The sequence below is a fragment of the Stomoxys calcitrans genome, chromosome 1 (assembly GCF_963082655.1).
Source record: "Stomoxys calcitrans chromosome 1, idStoCalc2.1, whole genome shotgun sequence".
Lineage (NCBI taxonomy): Eukaryota > Metazoa > Arthropoda > Insecta > Diptera > Muscidae > Stomoxys > Stomoxys calcitrans.
This window is the reverse complement of record NC_081552.1, coordinates 8,397,900-8,417,019: the sequence shown is the minus strand read 5'-3', so window position 1 is coordinate 8,417,019 and position 19,120 is coordinate 8,397,900. Positions and strand designations below refer to the sequence as shown.

Below are 19,120 nucleotides of genomic sequence, written 5' to 3'. Positions count from 1 at the left end.
ATATGTTTGGTAGGTTTTAGGGTGGGGGCAGGTACCCCCTAGGTACCCCATTCGAAATTTGGATACCAAATTTTTATTTTTAGGGTACTATATGAGAGCACACAAAATTTCGCTTAAATAGCACCACCCATCTCCGAGATCTGGCGTTTCTGAATATTAGGGTAAGGGGGAGGGTCCGCTTCCCCTTCAAATATCAAAAAATTTAGTACCCTATTTTCACCACGGGATCATTATGCGCCAACTTTGAAAATTTCAAGAAAATTGGTTCAGCCGTTTCTGAGTCTATAAGGAACACACAAACAAAAAAACAAACAAACAACCAAACAAACCTACAAACAAACACAAATTGATTTTTATACCCTCCACCATAAGATGGGGGGTATACTAATTTTGTCATTCTGTTTGTAACTACTCGAAATATTCGTCTGAGACCCCAATTTTGCACAAATACTTCTTATTAGTGTAGGTCGGTTGGTATTGTAAATGGGCCATATCGGTTCATGTTTTGATATAGCTGCCATATAAACCGATCTTGGGTCTTGACTTCTTGAGCCTCTAGAGTGCGCAATTCTTATCCGATTGGAATGAATTTTTGCACGACGTGTTTTGTTATGATATCCAACAACTGTGCCAAGTATAGTTCAAATCGGTCCATAACCTGATATAGCTGCCATATAAACCGATCTTGGGTCTTGACTTCTTGAGCCTCTAGAGTGCGCAATTCTTATCCGATTGAAATGAAATTTTGCATGACGTATTTTATTTTTACTTTCAACAACTGTGTCAAATAAGGGTTAAATCGGTCCATAACCTGATATAGCTGCCATATAAACCGATCTTGGGTCTTGACTTCTTGAGCATCTAGAGGGCGCAATTCTTATCCGATTGGAATGGAATTTTGCACGAAGTATTTTGTTATGATATCCAAAAACTGTGCCAAGTATGGTTTAAAACGGTCCATAACCTGATATAGCTGCCATATAAACCGATCTTGGGTCTTGACTTCTTAAGCCTCTAGAGGGCACAATTCTTATCCGATTTGAATGAATTTTTGCACGAAATATTTCGTTATGATATAAGCCGATCTGGAATTTTGACTTCTTGACCCCTAGAGGTTGCAATTATTATCCGATATGCCTGAAATTTTGTACGACGGATCCTCTTATGACCATCAACAAACGTGTTTATTATGGTCTGAATCGGTCTATAGCCCGATACAGATCCCATATAAATCGTTCTCTCTATTTTACTTCGTGAGCCCCAATGGGCACAATTCTTTTACGAATTGGCTGAAATTTTACACAGGTCTCCAACATATAATTTAATTGTGGTCCGAACCGGACCATATCTTGATATCGTTTTAAAAGCAGGGCAACTCTTTTCTTTTATCCTTTTTTGCCTAAGAAGAGATGCCGGAAAAAGGACTCGACAAATGCGATCCATGGTGGAGGGTATATAAGATTCGGCCCGGCCGAACTTAGCACGCTTTTACTTGTTATATATAAGATATCTTTTAGCCTTCTAGCAGAAGATAATGAGTTTTAATTCAACATCATGCTGAATTGATTAATAAAATTCTGCGGTATGCACACTCTGTTGCCATGGTGGTTTATCCTAATACACATGTTTCACATTAAATTTCGATTTCGGCTTGGAAAAAAGACTTGTTTTTATTTTATTTCTCTGCAAAGTCTGTTTATGTTCGCATTCAAACTGAAAATTCCCTTTAACTTCAAAGTTTACCAATGGCATCGTAGCAATAGCTACCCCCATCCCCCAAGTCGCATTAAGTTTACCAGTGAACGTTTATCATCACTTCTGTGGCAAGATTTCAAGGAATATAAAATATATATTTTAAATGAAGAATAACAGACACAGACACTTTTCAAATGTTTGTGATACGTGGGTGAACAAAGTTATTTTATGTAATATTTAGATGTGCATTTCACATTAAAAACGACATATTTATACTTTTTATACAAGGTAACTCTGTTTTCTTTTATTTGAACAAAAACAAAATCTATGTTTATATAATTCTGCTGCCTTTTGTTAGCCTCGGGACTAATAAGTATTTAATGATCCCTTGGCTTCCCTTACTACTCTTATGTATAAAAATCAATTTGTGTTTGTTTGTTTGTGTCTCATCTGCCGTATCATCCGTTGAAATACCGCAACAATTTCTTGGCAATGAGCGTTAAGGATCGGCGTCGAGCTGTGCGAACTCACGGGTATTGTATGGCTAGGTCACATGATTCATCAGGCTGCACATCATCGGACTTCTGTCAGCGTTACGGCCATGCACATAATACGCCATCTTCCTATTACAGATCGTATTCAAGCTAGAGCTTCCAATAGATGTGAAACTCCAAGAGATTAGAGCGTACTAATGGTAGAAGGCGGGGAAAGGTGATAAGAAACCCAAAATGAGATGGAGAGACAGAATTTAAACGAGCTGTTTTATTTTTTTCGGGGGAGAGGTGGTCCCCCAGATACTTGGCCCTGAAAAAATATTAGCATCGTGCTCTTCTCTCAAATACCATATTGCTACTGGCTTAAGTGGAGTTTACAGGATGAGGCGTCCGCCAAACACATGGCCCCGAAATAGGTTATCAAATTCGTTTTATAATCTCAAATACCTTTCATTTGAGCCACATATTGCCATGGTCGAAAAATTTTTCCCTTTAGGAGTATTTTGGGATAGGGGTAGACCCCCAGAAAATTGGTCCCGAAATGGCTATCACTTCTTGCTCTACCCCTCAATAACTTTCATTTAAGCTCCACATTGACTTGGTCGGTAAATATGCCCGATTTAGGGGTGTTTTGGGGATTGGGGTGGTCCCCCCAAACACTAAGCCCGGAAAATATATCAGAAACGTGCTCTATTCTCATATATCTATATATCATTTATTTGAACCCCATATTGCCATTGCCCCCAAAATTCATTTTCTAATCTCATTTAAACTCCTTATTGCAAAAGGATAACCGCAAATATGTGCGGTTTGGGGTATTGGCCCCAAAAACTATTAATATTTAGTTCCACTCTCTTTAAGACGCAAATTGTCTTGGTGAGCAAATATGTCCTATTTGGCTGAAACTTTGCAAATAGTGTTCTGTTATGACCTTCAACAACTGTGCCAAGTACGGCCATGTTTTAGGAACCGAACAAGGATGATCGAGAGACCGATTTACCAGAGGTATGGTCTGATGTTGTTTCAACAGGGGCACAAGAAGTCAAATCGGGAGATCGGTTTAAATGGGAGCTCCAATTAAATTTAGTTTGAATAAATTTAAGCAGTATCCATGGTAGTGGGTTCCAAAGATTCGGCCTGGTCGAACTCTGCACGCTCCCACTTGTTATATTGTATGGTGCCTTAGCGAACGTCAGCGAACCCAGTGCTACAATGGCCTCCGAGATACAAAACCTATAAGACTTTGTCAGTAATATCATAGTATGTGTTGTTTTACAAGTACACATTTTACAACAAGTACAAATTTTTTTATACCCTCCACCATAAGATGGGGGGTATACTAATTTCGTCATTCTGTTTGTAACTACTCGAAATATTCGTTTGCGACCCCATAAAGTATATATATTCTTGATCGTCGTAACATTTTATATCGATCTAGCCATGTCCGTCCGTCTGTCCGTCCGTCTGTCAAAAGCACGCTAACTTCCGAAGGAGTAAAGCTAGCCGCTTGAAATTTTGCACAAATACTTCTTATTAGTGTAGGTCGGTTGGTATTGTAAATGGGCCATATCGGTCCATGTTTTGATATAGCTGTCATATAAACCGATCTTGGGTCTTGACTTCTTGAGCCTCTAGAGGGCGCAATTCTTATCCGATTTGAATGAATTTTGGCACTACGTGTTTTGTTATGATATCCAACAACTGTGCCAAGTATGGTTCAAATCGGTTCATAACCTGATATAGCTGTCTTATAAACCGATCTGGGATCGTGACTTCTTGAGCCTCTAGAGGTCGCAATTATTATCCTATTTGCCTGACATTTTGTACGACGGATTCTCTCATGACCATCAACATATGTGTTTATTATGGTCCGAATCGGTCTATAGCCCGATGCAGCTCCCATATAAATCGATCTCTCTATTTTACTTCTTGAGCCCCCAAAGGGCGCAATTCTTATTCGAATTGGCTGACATTTTACACAGGCCTCCAACATATAATTTAATTGTGGTCCAAACCGGACCATATCTTGATATCGCTCTAATAGCAGAGGAAATCTTTTCTTATATCCTTTTTCCCAAATGAAGAGATGCCCGGAAAAGAACTCGACAAATGCGATCCATGGTGGAGGGTATATAAGATTCGGCCCGGCCGAACTTAGCACGCTTTTACTTGTTTTAAGATAATGATATTTGGTCCGCATTCCTTTAATTTTTTTAAAGGATTTTGTTTAAATTTCCTAAAAGATTTTTTTTTTAAATTTTTATAATAATTTTTTTTAATTTCTTTAAATAAAATTTTAAAATTTTTATCAGAATGACCTATTGTTCATTCGCGTATCTCAGGAAAAGTTAAAAATTTTCCCGTCACCAAAGAAATAATTTCACGGCTAGGGAATTCTCTTTGCCAAATCCTACCTCTAATGAAAATGTTCGCAAATTAATAAAGAAAATATTTTTTTTTTTTTTATATGAATTTCTACCTAAGTGCGTGTGTATAATAATTTTGCACTCAATTTTGTCGTTACTTGTTGGACGCCTGTCAAAACCAATAAATTTGCAAGGAATTTTTAATTTTATGTTTTCCTGTATCATTGGATGCCGTAGAAATTTTTCCGCCGGTCCCATCACTACTGAGACTTAGCGTAGGAGCTTGTTATTTCATAGTAGCATTGAAGTATCTACAAATTGTTTCATGTCATGTTTCTATGAAACGGAACGTTTTTTTTCTGCAGGCATAAAACTCATTTTGCTTCAAAATGTTTCATAATAATAATAACAATAAAAGAAGTAAATAACAGAATGTTCAAAGAATATCAGCTAAGGCCTTTCATGATTTTCCAAGGACAACATTCCGAACTTCGAGAACAGTTGCGCATTTATCTTGAATTATGTTTTCAGGAATATATGGGGGAAGTCAAACACGTTTATAAAGCATACACACTATGAATAGTGGCTAGAGGCTCAAGAAGTCAAGACCAAAGATCGGTTTAGATGGCAGCTATATCAAAACATGGGCCGATATGGCCCATTTACAATACCAACCGACCTACACTAATAAGAAGTATTTGTGCAAAATCAAGCGGCTAGCTTTACTCCTTCGGAAGTTAGCGAGCTTTCGACAGACAAACGGACAGACGGACGGACGGACATAGCTAGATCGACATAAAATGTCGCGACGATCAAGAATATATATACTTTATGGGGTTTCAAACGAATATTTCGAGTAGTTACAAACAGATGGACGAAATTAGTGTACCCCCCACTAGACTCAGAAACGGCTGAACCGATTTTCTTGAAATTTTCACAGATGGTGCATAATGATCCCGTGTTGAAAATAGGGTACTACATTTTTTGATATCTGAAGGGGAAGCGCCAGATCTCGGAGATGGGTGGTGCGATTTAAGCCAAATTTTGTGTGCTCTCATATAGTACACTAAAAATAAAAATTTGGTATCCAAATTTCGGATGGGGTACCTATGGGGGTTGCCCCACCCAAAAACCTACCAAACATATATTTTGACAAATCACGACAATATGGGACTCAAATGAAAGGTATTTAGGATAAGAAAACGTATCTGATATCCAATTGTCGGACCAAGTGCTAGGAGGATCACCCCAAGCCCCAAAACACCCCTAAATCGGACATATTTACCGACCATGGCAATATGGGACTAAAATGAAAGGTATTTGCGAGTAGAATACGAATCTGATAACCAAATGTTGGACCACGTTTTTGGAGGTCCACCCCTTCCCCAAAACACCCCCCAAAGAGGATTTATTTACTGACCATGGGAATATAGGGCTTAAATAAAAGGTATTTGAATGTAGAATACGAATCTGATATCCAAATATGGGACCAAGTGTTTGTGGGGCCGCCTCTCACTAAAAACATCCCCCAAAGAGGGGAAATTTACGACCATAGCAATATGGGGCTCAAATGAAAGGTCTTTGGGAGTAAAGCACGAATTTGATATCAATATTCGGGAAAAGTGTCTATGGGGCCACGCCACTCCCACAACAGCACCCAAAATAGAAAGTATTTGCTGACCATTGCAATACGAGGCTCAAATAAGAGGGCTTTTAAAGTGGAATACGAATCCGATATATATTTTTAAGGCCACCTCACTGAGTGGCCGCCCATCCCCCAAAACACCCCCCAAGACGGTAATGTTTGCCGACTATGGAAATATGGGGCTCAAATTAAAGGTATGTGGGAGTAGACCACGTATCTCATATCAACATTAGGGGCCAACTGTCTAGGGAACGTCTGACCACCATAACAACCCCCAAATAGGATGTATTTGCCCACCAAGACAATTTGGGTCTTTAAGGAAGTGGAACCAAATATTTATAGATTTTAGGGCAAATACCCCAAACCGAACATATTTACTGACTTTTGCAATAAGAAGTTTAAATGAGATTAGAAAAAGATTTTGATTACAATTTTTGAGGCCAATGGCAATATGTTTCAAATAAATGATATAAAGATATATGAGAATAGACCACGTTGTTGATATATTTTCAGGGCTTAATGTTGGGGGACCATGTTGGATACTGTTGGAGGCCACCGTAGCGCAGAGGTTAGTATGTTCGCCTATGACTCTGAACGCCTGGGTTCGAATCGGTGGTTTTTTTTATGCTGGCAACATTTACGAGGTACCATGCCATGTAAACTTCTTTCCCAAGAGGTGTCGCACTGCGGTACGCCATTCGTACTCGGCTATAAAAAGGAGGTCCCTTAACATTGAGTTTAAAAACTGCACTCATTGATATATGAGAAGTTTGCCCCGGTTCCTTAGTGGAATGTTCCTTTGCAAAATTTGCATTTGCAATGTGGGGGGACCACCACAATCCCCAAAACACCCCTAAATCGGACATATTTACCTTCCATGTCAATGTGGAGCTTAAATACAAGTTATTGGGGGGTAGAGCAAGAATTGATACCCATTTTCGGGACCAATTCTCTGGAGGTCTACCCCTTTCCCAAATTACCCCACAAACAGCAATTTCTTACTGACCATCGCAATATGGGGCTCAAATAAAAGTATTTAGGACCATGTATTTAGGGCATCACCCCTTTCCCAAAACAGCCCCCAAAGGGTAAACATTTTTCGACCATGCCAATATGTGGCTCAAATGAAAGGTATTTGAGGTATATGATAACCAATTTCGGGGCCATGTGTTTGGGGGACGCCTCTTCGTGTAAACTCCCTTAAACCAATGCCAATATGGGGTTTAAATAAATGGTATTTGAGAGAAGAGCACGATGCTCATATTCTTTAGGGCCAAGAACTCACCACCGAAAACACCCCTAAATCAGATAACATGAGAATATCGGGCTGAAATGAAGTATTTTAAGAATGGAGTACAACTTACATCCAAACTTAAATTCGAAGACCAGTAAAGATCATATGGAATTCAGATAAGGGCACTTATATTATTGAACCGTTAGTCAAGCGATATGCTATTCTCGTAGCATGGTATTTCACTAAATGCTCTTTAATTGTCGAAAATAAATATTCCAAGGAAACTTTTGTTCCATATAAAGTAAAAGAAGGCGCAGCGGAGCTGGCCCGGGTCAGCTAGTTTGTCTATAAAATCTGATATAGATCCAATATAAACCAAACTACCGATGAGGCTTCTATGGCCCCTAGAACTTAAGTTTTGGTCTAGTTTGGCAAAACATTAATTTAAATGGTACACATAGGGCCTTCAACTAAGTTCATTTGTGTACATTTTCAGCAGAATCCATGGTGACGGTGACTCGGCCCGGCCGAACTTAGCATATTCTTACTTGCTATATTTTTTTAAAAAGGCCTTTATTTAATTTTCTTTAAAACGTATTTCTCTTATCCGATTTAAATTTTTTTTTTTTTTTTGATTTTTTCAGATTTTCTGGTAAGTAGTTTGTCTGTCATTCTTAGAACCATCAAAAAGAAAACCAAAGAACCATCTTTGGATAATCCGTTCACAACAATTTGGTAATAAAAAGCCAAAAACAATTATTTGGAATCTAAATCTTTTAACATTAAGACATTGATTGACTGCAGCTTTTAGAAAACTCAAAATGTTTTAGACATTTTCCAGAAATTTCAGCAAATTTTTCTTAGCAATAGAAAACTGTATACATTCATTATGTTTGTAAGAGATAAAATACTTCATACTCGTTATTTAATTTATATTAAAGCAAATTTAGTATGAAACAGCATTTGCATACTCTTGTTGGACAAGAGAGGGGCCATGCTTAGAATTGTGTTATTGCCACTCTGAAGGTCATTTAAGTAAAAACTTTATAAGGTCAATCAAGTCACAGAAAAATTGTTTTTGACTTTTGTTATGTCCAGGGATTTCAACTGCGATGCTTCGAATTCATTTTCAGAGAGATAGATTGAGACAATATAATTCTACCACTGTGGTACAGGGTACTATAAGTTTGCGCATTTGTTTGCAACGCTAAGAAGGATAAGAGCTAGACCCATTGATAAGTATACCGATCGACTCAGAATCACTTTGTGATTCGATTTAGCCAAGTCCGTCTGTCCGTCTGTGAGTCCATGTATTCTTGTAACCAAAGTGCAGGCCGTATTTGTTGTCATCACGAAATTTTGCACATATCAAAATCGGTTCAGATTTAGATATAGCTCCCATATATATGTATCGCCCGATTTGCACTTAAATGGCCGTAAGAACTACATTTTTCAACCGATCTGCACAAATTTTGTCACGGACTGTTTTGTTGCTGATCTTAACATATCTGCATGATTTCATCAAAATCGGTCTAGATTTCGATATAGCTCCCATATATATGTATCCTCCGATTTGCACTTAAATGGCCGTAAGAACCGAAATTTTCAACCGATCTGCACAAATTTTGGCACGGACTGTTTTGTTGCTGATCTTAACATATCTGCATGATTTCATCAAAATCGTTTTAGATTTTGATATAGCTCCCATATATATGTATCGTTCGATTTGCACTTAAATGGCCGTAGTAGCTACAATTTTCAACCGATCTGCACAAACTTGGCATAGGCTGTTTTGTTACTGATATTAATATATCTGCATGATTTCATCAAAATCGGCCTAGATTTGGATATAGCTCCCACATATATGTATCGTCCCATTTGCACTTAAATGGCCGTAGTAGCTACAATTTTCAACAGATCTGCACAAACTTGGCATAGGCTGTTTTGTTACTGATATTAATATATCTGCATGATTTCATCAAAATCGGCCTGGATTTGGATGTAGCTCCCATATATTTGTATCGTCAGATTTGCACTTAAATGGCCGTCGTAGCTAAAATTTTCAACCGATCTGCACAAAATTTGGTACGGATTGCTTTGCTACTGATCTTAACATATCTGAGAGATTTCGCCAAAATCAGTTCAGTTGGATATAGCTCCAATATATATTAAATGGCCGTAGTAACAACAATTTTCAACCGATCTGCACCAAAAATGATCTGCGAGGATTGTATATATCTGCAAGATTTCATCAATATCGGTTTAGATTTAGATATAACTCCCATATATATTTAACGCCCGATTTGCACCTAAATTGCCGTAGTAACTACAATTTTCAACTGATATGCACAAAATTTGGCACGGATTGTTTTGCTACTGATCTTAAAATATCTGCGAGATTTCTTTAAAATCGGTTCAGCTGTGGACATAGCTCCCATATATATGTATCGCCGATTTACACTTATAAGGCTGTAATAAACACAATTTGTAACCGATCTGCATAAAATTTGGCACGGATTGTTTTGCTAACGTAGCAGCGATCATAACATATCAGCAAGATTTCTTCAAAACCGGTTCCAATTTGGATGTAGCACCCATACATATTTATCACCGGATTTGCATTTATATGGCCGTAATAACAACATATTGGGTTGCCCAAAAGTAATTGCGGATTTTTTAAAAGAAAGTAAATGCATTTTTAATAAAACATAGAATGAACTTTAATCAAATATACTTTTTTTTACACTTTTTTTCTAAAGCAAGCTAAAAGTTACAGCTGATAACTGACAGAAGAAAGAATGCAATTACAGAGTCACAAGCTGTGAAAAAATTTGTCAACGCCGACTATATGTAAAATCCGCAATTACTTTTAGGGCAACCCAATATTTCAAACAATATTTTAAGAAGTCGGTTCAGATTTGGATATAGCTCTCATATACATATATATTCATATGTTGTTATTTGTATATGAGTTCTCCGAACCTGAATAAAATATGATCGAGACCAGCTCCTATTTAGATGTACCTATGGAGTTATAATAAAATAACATGATTATGATTCTCCTTGCTCTGTTTGGTCGAAGGATATTTGCCGAAAATTTTAAATGTTAGGGCCAAGGCGTATTTAATAAGGTGGCCGCATCAACGAATTGCTACAACAAAGCATCTCTTTGGGGAATTTGATGTCAAAATTTGTAAACAGGGCGAAGAAAATTCGATTTAACCTAGCATTTAAAAATTTTCGGCAAATTGCAATCAGAGCAAGAAGAAAGAAGTTTATTAATGTTTGAGTCTCAAGCTAAAATACATATAAAAATGTTCAAAATTCCAATTAGCTCCAGAGGCTTTACCCAAAAAACTGGCTGCAACATTGAGGTCGGATCTATGTGGTCTTCATTGCTGTCACAAGAAGCTACCGGGCCCGAACCTAAAAAAAAATTAATCAGACCGGGACCACCTTAAAATAAATTTCTTAAGTATAAAATTTTAATGAAATTTTTTCTAAAGGCAAAATTTTAGCGTTATATTTTTAAAGACTAAACTTCATCACAATTTCTCCCAAGTACAAAGTTTTAATAATTCAGCATTACATTTTCTTCAGCCCGGGCCCGACCCCCTCGAAATTATTTTTTTTTTAGAGACAACATTTTATTTGAAGACAAAATTTCAATAACAATTTTTCTAAAGACTACATTTTAAAATTTTTGTTTTCTGAAAAAATTTCAATAAAATATTTTGCGCCTGCAAAATATTTTTTTTAAAGAAAGATTTCGATAGATTTCAATAACATCTTATGAAACAAAAACATTTTCATAAAACTACCTTGAGAGCAAATTAAAACAAGTAAAAAGGCGTTTAGATTTGAAGGGCCATATGTTCCGATTTGGACCAAATACTAATAAGAACAAGTCATTGTTCAATTGTGTATAACAAAATATTAATCTTTTTAGTAGCTTTATCTAAAATAAACGATCTGAAGCATTTACAACACGGATGTCGAAAAGCCTAACATAAGTCACTGTGTCAAATTTCAGTTAAATCGGATTATAAATGCGCCTTTTATGGGGCCAAGATTTTAAATCTATATGGCGTGGCTTTTATGGGCCTAAGACCCTAAATCGGCGGATCGGTCTATATGAGAGCCATATACAAATCTGGACCGATCTGGGCCAAATTTAAGAAGAATGTCGAAAGGCCTAACACGACTCACTGTCTCAAAATTTCAGCAAAATCGGATAATAAATGTGGCTTTTATGGGCCTAAGACCCTAAATCGGCGGATCAATCTATATGGGGGCTATATCGAGATATCGTCCGATATAGCCCATCTTCGGACTGAACCTGCTAGAAAATAGAAAAGGAATCTGTGCAAAGTTTCAGCTCAATATCTCTATTTTTAAAAACTGTAGCGTTTTTTCAACACGCAGGCGGACAGACGGACGGACATGGCTAGATCGTCTTAGATTTTTACGCTGATCAAGAATATATATATACTTTATAGGGTTGTCAATGGATATATGATGTGTTGCAAACGGAATGAAAAAATTAATATTCCCCCATCCTTCGGTGGTGGGTATAATGAGCGAAAAAAAAAAAATTCATCTAAATACTGAAGCTGATTCGCCAAACTATCACTATAAAACTAAGATATTCACAAAGACAAGCAAATTTTGAAGGCTTTGAAAGATTAGAATAGGACTATAAATAGTGTGTTGGCAAGCAGTACAAAATTCCGCTCTGACTTTAACCAAATGTCACCGCCTGCCCATCAACATCATATGAACTCAATTCAGAGGGAATCCTTACCTAATCCAACGAGGAAGGTTATTATGACTATTGAAAACTGCCACCTTGGTAGTTTTGTGGGTAATGCGTCTGGAACTAATGGGAATCTTGAACAGTTTTAAATTAGTTTTTTCTAGCTTGACACTCACAAATGAATAAACTCTTTCTTCTTGCTCTGATTGGTTCAAGCAAATTTGCCGAAAATTTTAAATGTCGTACAGAATTAAGCGTCAATTTTAGTTTCAAAAATTCAAAATTTAATTGTATGTGTTTTGTTCGATTATACGTTCAATTAATAGAATAAGAAAAGTTTGGAGAAGCTGAAAAGACAAACAAATTAAAAACAATTTACCTTTAAAATGGAAGGCTACATTCCAAATATTTCAGTTTTTAAATGTATGCTGGAGACCTATTTCTGTGAACCAGCGCTAGGTGTACCAGAGAAGGAATTGCTGCCGAAGGAAATGCAAATCTTTTAAATTATGACTTTTTTCATTAAGCACCACAAGGGTCGGTGCTCCTCCTCCTCCTCGGAACTGAGCTCCTATTTGTGTGGTGTTTATGGGAAGCTCCGTTAAGAGTTTCCTAACACAGGTTGCCACAGGTTGCAGATATTGAAATTCAGTGCCTGACAAACACACCTTATACGCCTGTGATACTTAAGTGAAAAGGCGTGTTCTTGGCGCCGTAAAATAACCAATCGTATCATGTCCTCGCGGCGATAGGTTCTATGGTTCATTATGTCGCTCTCGAAAAAGATTCAGAAAGCTCAGGAAAACAAAGATACAATGTCTGGCGAACAGGAATAGTTCCCTCAGCTGCCATTTCAAGCGCCTATAGTATACTATATTCTTGATAATAGTCAAGAATGGCGTCAAGATAATTTAGACAAGAAGAAAAGTGTTCGTCAAGCCATAATCCACTTCCCCCGCAATTTCAGGGCAGTGCCACCATTGTTGCTCAACCGTCTACAAATCCTCATTTCCACAAATACTGGTTAAGTTTGCCTTGCCATGTGTCCAGCGCTACTATACCCTAGTGAAAATTTTTTAAACCTGCCATCGTTGTGGTTTTATAGGAAAAGCCTTTGGAGCTAATGGGAATTTTAATAATGTTTAAATTTGTTGTTTTGCTTTGACACTCAAATATAAATATTTTTCCAGCTCTGATTGGATGAATTAAATTGCCGAAAATTTAAAATGCCAAGCCGTATCGAATTTTATTCGCCTTGCTTACAAATGTTGACATATCGAGTTCCCAAAAAATATGCTTTGTTGTAGCAATTCGCCGATGCGCACACCTTATTAAATTCGTCTTGGTAATAGAGGATTACCATTTTCAAATATTTGCTGTTTACTTTTACACAAAGTCCTGTCAACTGGAATTTAGGTAATGGCACATCCGTTTAGCAAAGCACATAAAAAGGATTGCCACTGTTCAGTCGTTGTCGTTAAGTCTACGCGAAACGAGTATTTAAAAATAATTTATTGATTGCACCGCAATGTGCCTGGATTGGCCAAAACAAACGTTAGGCCTTTCAGTGATGGTGATGATCATACAAAAAAAAGTAGGGGTAAAACGGGGCAAAATTTGACCTTTGGATTTTCCAGCGCCTAAACAACGGAGGCGGCTGACTGGGGTTGTGAAACGTAAATATTAAAAATGCATCGTGCTTGGAAGCGGCCTTCAACCTTGGCACAGCAGTGCTCAGACACCAATACTAAACGGAATTGATTTCAAATGTTTAAATAATGGAGTCCAACTGTGTGGTCCGATCCAACTCATACACACACACTCACAAATATGCTAATTGACAATGTTAATAATATTTATTGCTTGTTTAAAAAAGGAAAAAAAAGTAAAAATATTTTTTGTATGTTTGCATATTGCAGAAAACCAAAAATAGTATAAAATATTTAACGGAAATACGACATTAGAGTTTTTTTCTTAATAAAAAATCGTGTTAATAAATCCCAGTAAAACTGCAAATTTTGGACATGAACATTCCACTAAGGAACAGGGGCAAACTTCTCACATATCAATGAGTGCAGTACGATTCAAGTTTAAGCTCAATGATAAGGGGCCTCCCTTTTATAGCCGAGTCCGAACGGCGTGCCGCAGTGTGACACCTCTTTGGAGAGAAGTTTTACATGGCGTAGTACCTAACAAATGTTGCCAGCATTAGGAGGGGAAAACCACCGCTGAAAACCTTGCCCTGATGGTCTCACCATGATTCGAACCCAGGCGTTCAGCGTGATAGGCGGACATGCTAACCTCTGCGCTGCGGGGGCCTCTAGTATTTTAGAAAAAAACAAATAAAAGTGTGCTAAGTTCGGCCGGCACAAATCTTGGGAACCCACCACCATGTATTCTAAATTAACAAAATAAATTTGGTAGAAGGGCATAATTTTATTCTACATACCGAAGTTTTGTCAAACCAGCAAAAATTAGAGCTTCTAGGAACCGAACAAGAGTGATAGAGAGGCCGGTTTACATGGGTGCTATATCAGGTTATAGACTGATTTGGACCGTACTTGGCACACTTGTCGGATATTGTAACAGAACAGTACATGAAAAATTGCAGCCAAAACGGACAAAAATTGCGACTTCCAGGGGCTCAAGAAGTTAAATCGGGAGATCGGTTTTTATGGGAGCTATACCTAAATCTGAACCAATATTGCACATTTACAATCCCCAATCAAGAATATATATACTTTATAGGGTCTAAGAAGAATATTTCGAAGTGTTACAAACGGAATGACTAGACCTCTGTTATATTGTATATTTTAACCATACGCAAAAAAATAAAACGTTTGGAAAATTTTTACGACACTCATAGAAAAAAGTTTGCATAAAATAGCAGACACAGTCTGTTGAATATTAGTAGGTAATTTTGCTGCTTTTATAGCTGTAGTTCTGCTATTACAGCAGTAGTTCTGCTATTACAACAGCAGTTCTGCAATTTCGGAGCAACAGGCTTACTGCCGAAAAGTCGATTGTTTGCTGAAAATGGCTGCTGCATAATTATGAAGGGGATGTTAGAAGAAAAAATAAATACAAATGTAAATATGCTGCAATACAAAAACTCTTTAATGGCAAAAGTGTTTCGATAGCCGCAAACGATTATTCGTTTACCGCATCAATAATTATTCTCGTGTATATCTCCTGCTAGAGAGAAAGGGTGAGTATTTGAGCGTATAGATCACACACTTTTGCACATTACTGTGTACGTGCGCAAGAAAATAACCCCAAGCAATCCCATGGGCTTGCATCTAGAGCAGTCAGTATATTGAATAGCAGCTCGTCCTAGTTCGGATGGTAATCTCGGAATGTGACAATTTGTACAGTTTCGCAAATGGTGGTATGTCCTCTGACAAAAATCAGACAATCAGCTGTCAGGGACAAGAAAACACAACAACTCCCATAAGTAATATTTTAATTTATTTGTAGCATAATGAATACAGCAGATCATATTGCCAAACCATAATGGAGTTGTGGAAGGTATTTAAAATAATTGTGTATCATAACATAGTCACAAGCTGTGAAAAAATTTGTCAACAGTTCTTAGTAATAAAACCATGTAATACTTTTGAACAAAAAAGTGTTGGTCAGGAGCACGTCGTTTGGACTTGTCTAGGAAAAGAAGACCCCCTATCGATGAACTAAAAATGGTGACAACCTTAACTTTAAGATTTGCAACTCCTCCTATCATACTGAACATCATAACTTTGGGGGTATGTGTCCTGTTAGGTCGTTATAAATGATCGACTGTTTAGGGGTGAGGTGGTCTGCCAAATATATGAGCAGAATAAAGATTCGAAGTCCACAACCGTATACCTTATATTAGAACCCCATGTTGTCATGATTGGTGTAAACTGCCGTTTGCTGGAGGGCGCCTCTAGAAGGGTTGTGAGCCACATCCCATCTGCCACTTGAGCACAAATTTTAATAATGCATTCCACTCAAAAATATCTATTACTTGATCCCCCATTGTTTGAATGGATCAAATAACATATTGGAGTTGATATCATGGGGTAAAGCACAACTAAGATTCTTGGAAACAAAGCTTAATGTCAGGGCCTAACACAACTCGCTGTCCCAAATTTCGGCAACATCGGACAATAAATGCGACTTTTATGGGCCCAAAACCTTACATCGAGAGATCGGTCTATATGACAGCTATATTCAAATCTGGACCAATCTGGCCCAAATTAAAGATGGATGTCGAGGGACCAAACACAACTCATTGTCCCAAATTTCGGTGACATCGGACAATAAATGCGCCTTTTGTGGGCTGAAAACCTTAAATCGAGAGATCGGTCTATATGGCAGCTATATCCAAAACTGGACCTATCTGTGCCATAAAAGCGTTTTTTATGGGCCCAAAGCATTAAATCGAGAGATCGATCTATAGACAGCTATATCCAAATTTGGGCCGATCTGAACCAAATTGAAAAAGGATGTCGAAGGGCCTAACACAACTCACTGTCAAAAATTTTGGCAAAATCGGACAATAAATGCGCCTTTTACTACCACCGAAGGCTGGGGGTATATTCATTTTGTTATTCTGTTTGCAACACATCGAAATATCTATTTCCGACCCTATAAAGTATATATATTCTTGATCAGCGTAAAAATCTAAGACCATCTAGGCATGTCCGTCCGCCGGTCTGTTGAAATCAGGCTACAGTCTATAAAAATAGAAATAGCTTAAGTTGGAAGATGGGCTATATCGGACTATATCTTGATATAGCCCCCATATAGACCGATCCGCCGATTTAAGGTCTTATGCCCATAAAAGCCTATTTATTATCAGATTTTGCGGACAATTGGGACAGTGAGTTGTGTTAGGCCACTCGAGATCTTTTTTTAAATTTTGCCTAGATCGGTGCAGATTTGGATATAGCTGCCATATAGACCGATCTCTCGATTTGAGGTTTTGGGCCCATAAAAGGCGCATTTATTTTCCGATTTAGCCGAAATTTGGGACAGCGAGTTGCATTAGGCTTTTCGACATTTTTCTGCAACTTGGCCCTAATTTGTCCAGATTTGGATATAGCTGCCATATAGACAAATATCTCGATTTAAAGTCTTGGACCTCTCACTGAAATTTGACACAGTAGCTTATGTTAGGCTTTTCGACATCCGTGTCGTATATGGTTCAGATCGGTTTATTGTTAGATATAGCTACTAAAAAGATCAATATTTTGATATATTGGGTTGCCCAAAAAGTAATTGTGGATTTTTTAAAAGAATGTAAATGCATTTTTAATAAAACTTAGAATGAACTTTAATCAAATATACTTTTTTACAAGTTTTTTCTAAAGCAAGCTAAAAGTAACGGCTGATAACTGACAGAAGAAAGAATGCAATTACAGAGTCACAAGCTGTGAAAAAATTTATCAACGCCGACTATATGAAAAATCCGCAATTACTTTTTGGGCAACCCAATACACAATTGAACAATGACTTGTTAGTATTTGGTCCAAATCGGAACATATTTCGATATACTGCTATGGGGCAAAAGGTATGCATTTTCGACGTATTTTGACGAAAGGTGGTTTTCGTTTATACCCGAGGTGGTGGGTATCCAAAGTTCGGCCCGGCCGAACTTAACGCCTTTTTAATTGTTCTATTCTCAAATACATCTTATTTAAAACCAAATAAGTAAAAGTCCTGTTTAAGGATGTGGTGGATCCCCAGACACTTGTTCTCAAAAGAAGAAGTCAATTTCGTGCTCTACTCTACAAAGACCTTTCATTTAAGATCCATACTGCAATGGTCGGTAAATATGACCTTTTTGAGCGGTTTTTGGGGGTGAGGTGACCCACGAAACACTTAGTCCCGCAATTGGATATCATATTCGCTTTCTACTCTTCAATACTATTAAGTTAATACGCAAATTATAGTGATTGGTCTATAAATCCGTTTGGCTGGTTTTGGGGGTGGGCGGCCCACCTAGGCACCCCACCTCAAATGCTGATACCAAATTTTTGATTTTAGGTTAATGTTAGAGTGCCAACAAAATTTCGCTTAAATCGCCCTACCCACCTCTGAGATTTGGTGTTTTTGAAAATTATTGTTAAGGCCCGTCTTAGAGTGGGAAAGTTAAAAAATAATGCCGAAAATAACCGCAACGAAGTCATAACGAAGATAAATGCTGTATGATCAACTTTGACCACTCTGCCCTCTTTCTGTTCATATTGGCTTCTCCAAATCCATTTGAAGACAGCCAGTAGATGGTGCTAATTTAATAGTTAGTTCTACTATTCGGAGTGGAGTGTCTTAACTTCTATAACTTTAATCATCATGTGGTAGTTGTTTGCAAATGACTAAATGACTTTAAATCAAATAAAATTGCCATATTAAACGATATTCTGTGGTGAAGAACTAATATGCCAGTCTATATATTTGGTGCGGTGGTGATAGTTCTTATTATTAAACCATGTTAAACTTTTGAACAAAAAAGTGTTGCCCAGCAGGACGTGGTTTGGTCTTGTCTATCGAATGCCACGCTGAACTCAATAATTTTTGGGGTATGGCGCCCTACATTTATTTGCGTCCCAATACATTAATTAAATCACACAGTGTCCTGTTAGGTCATTATGTTTGATCGACTGTTTTGGGGTGATGTGGTCCGCTAGATATATTAGCAGAATGAAGATATTAGATTCGCAGTCCGCAATCTTATACCTATAATTTAACCCCATATTGGCATGATTGGTGTCTACAACCGTTTTGTGGAGGGTGTGTTTATGAGGGTTGTGCGCCACACTACATCCGCCCCAGGAGCACAGATTTGAATGACACTTTCTTCTCATTTATCTCTATCACTTGATTCTTGATTCCCCATTGTTTTAATGGGTCAAATAACCTATTGGGGGCGATTTTACGAGGTAAAGC

General features: G+C 37.6%; 1 protein-coding gene and 1 long non-coding RNA gene across 3 annotated transcripts in view; one reads left to right on the top strand and one right to left on the bottom strand.

The window, feature by feature from the left end:
* Positions 1-19,120, top strand: part of LOC106092582 (somatostatin receptor type 5) — a 142,445-nt gene that overhangs the window by 56,143 nt on the left and 67,182 nt on the right. The window lies entirely within an intron of this gene.
* Positions 10,486-12,314, bottom strand: LOC131998541 (uncharacterized). Its single transcript, XR_009398779.1, has 2 exons — positions 12,239-12,314; positions 10,486-10,860 (listed from the first exon to the last, which is right to left on the bottom strand). It is a non-coding gene; the product is annotated as an uncharacterized LOC131998541 (long non-coding RNA).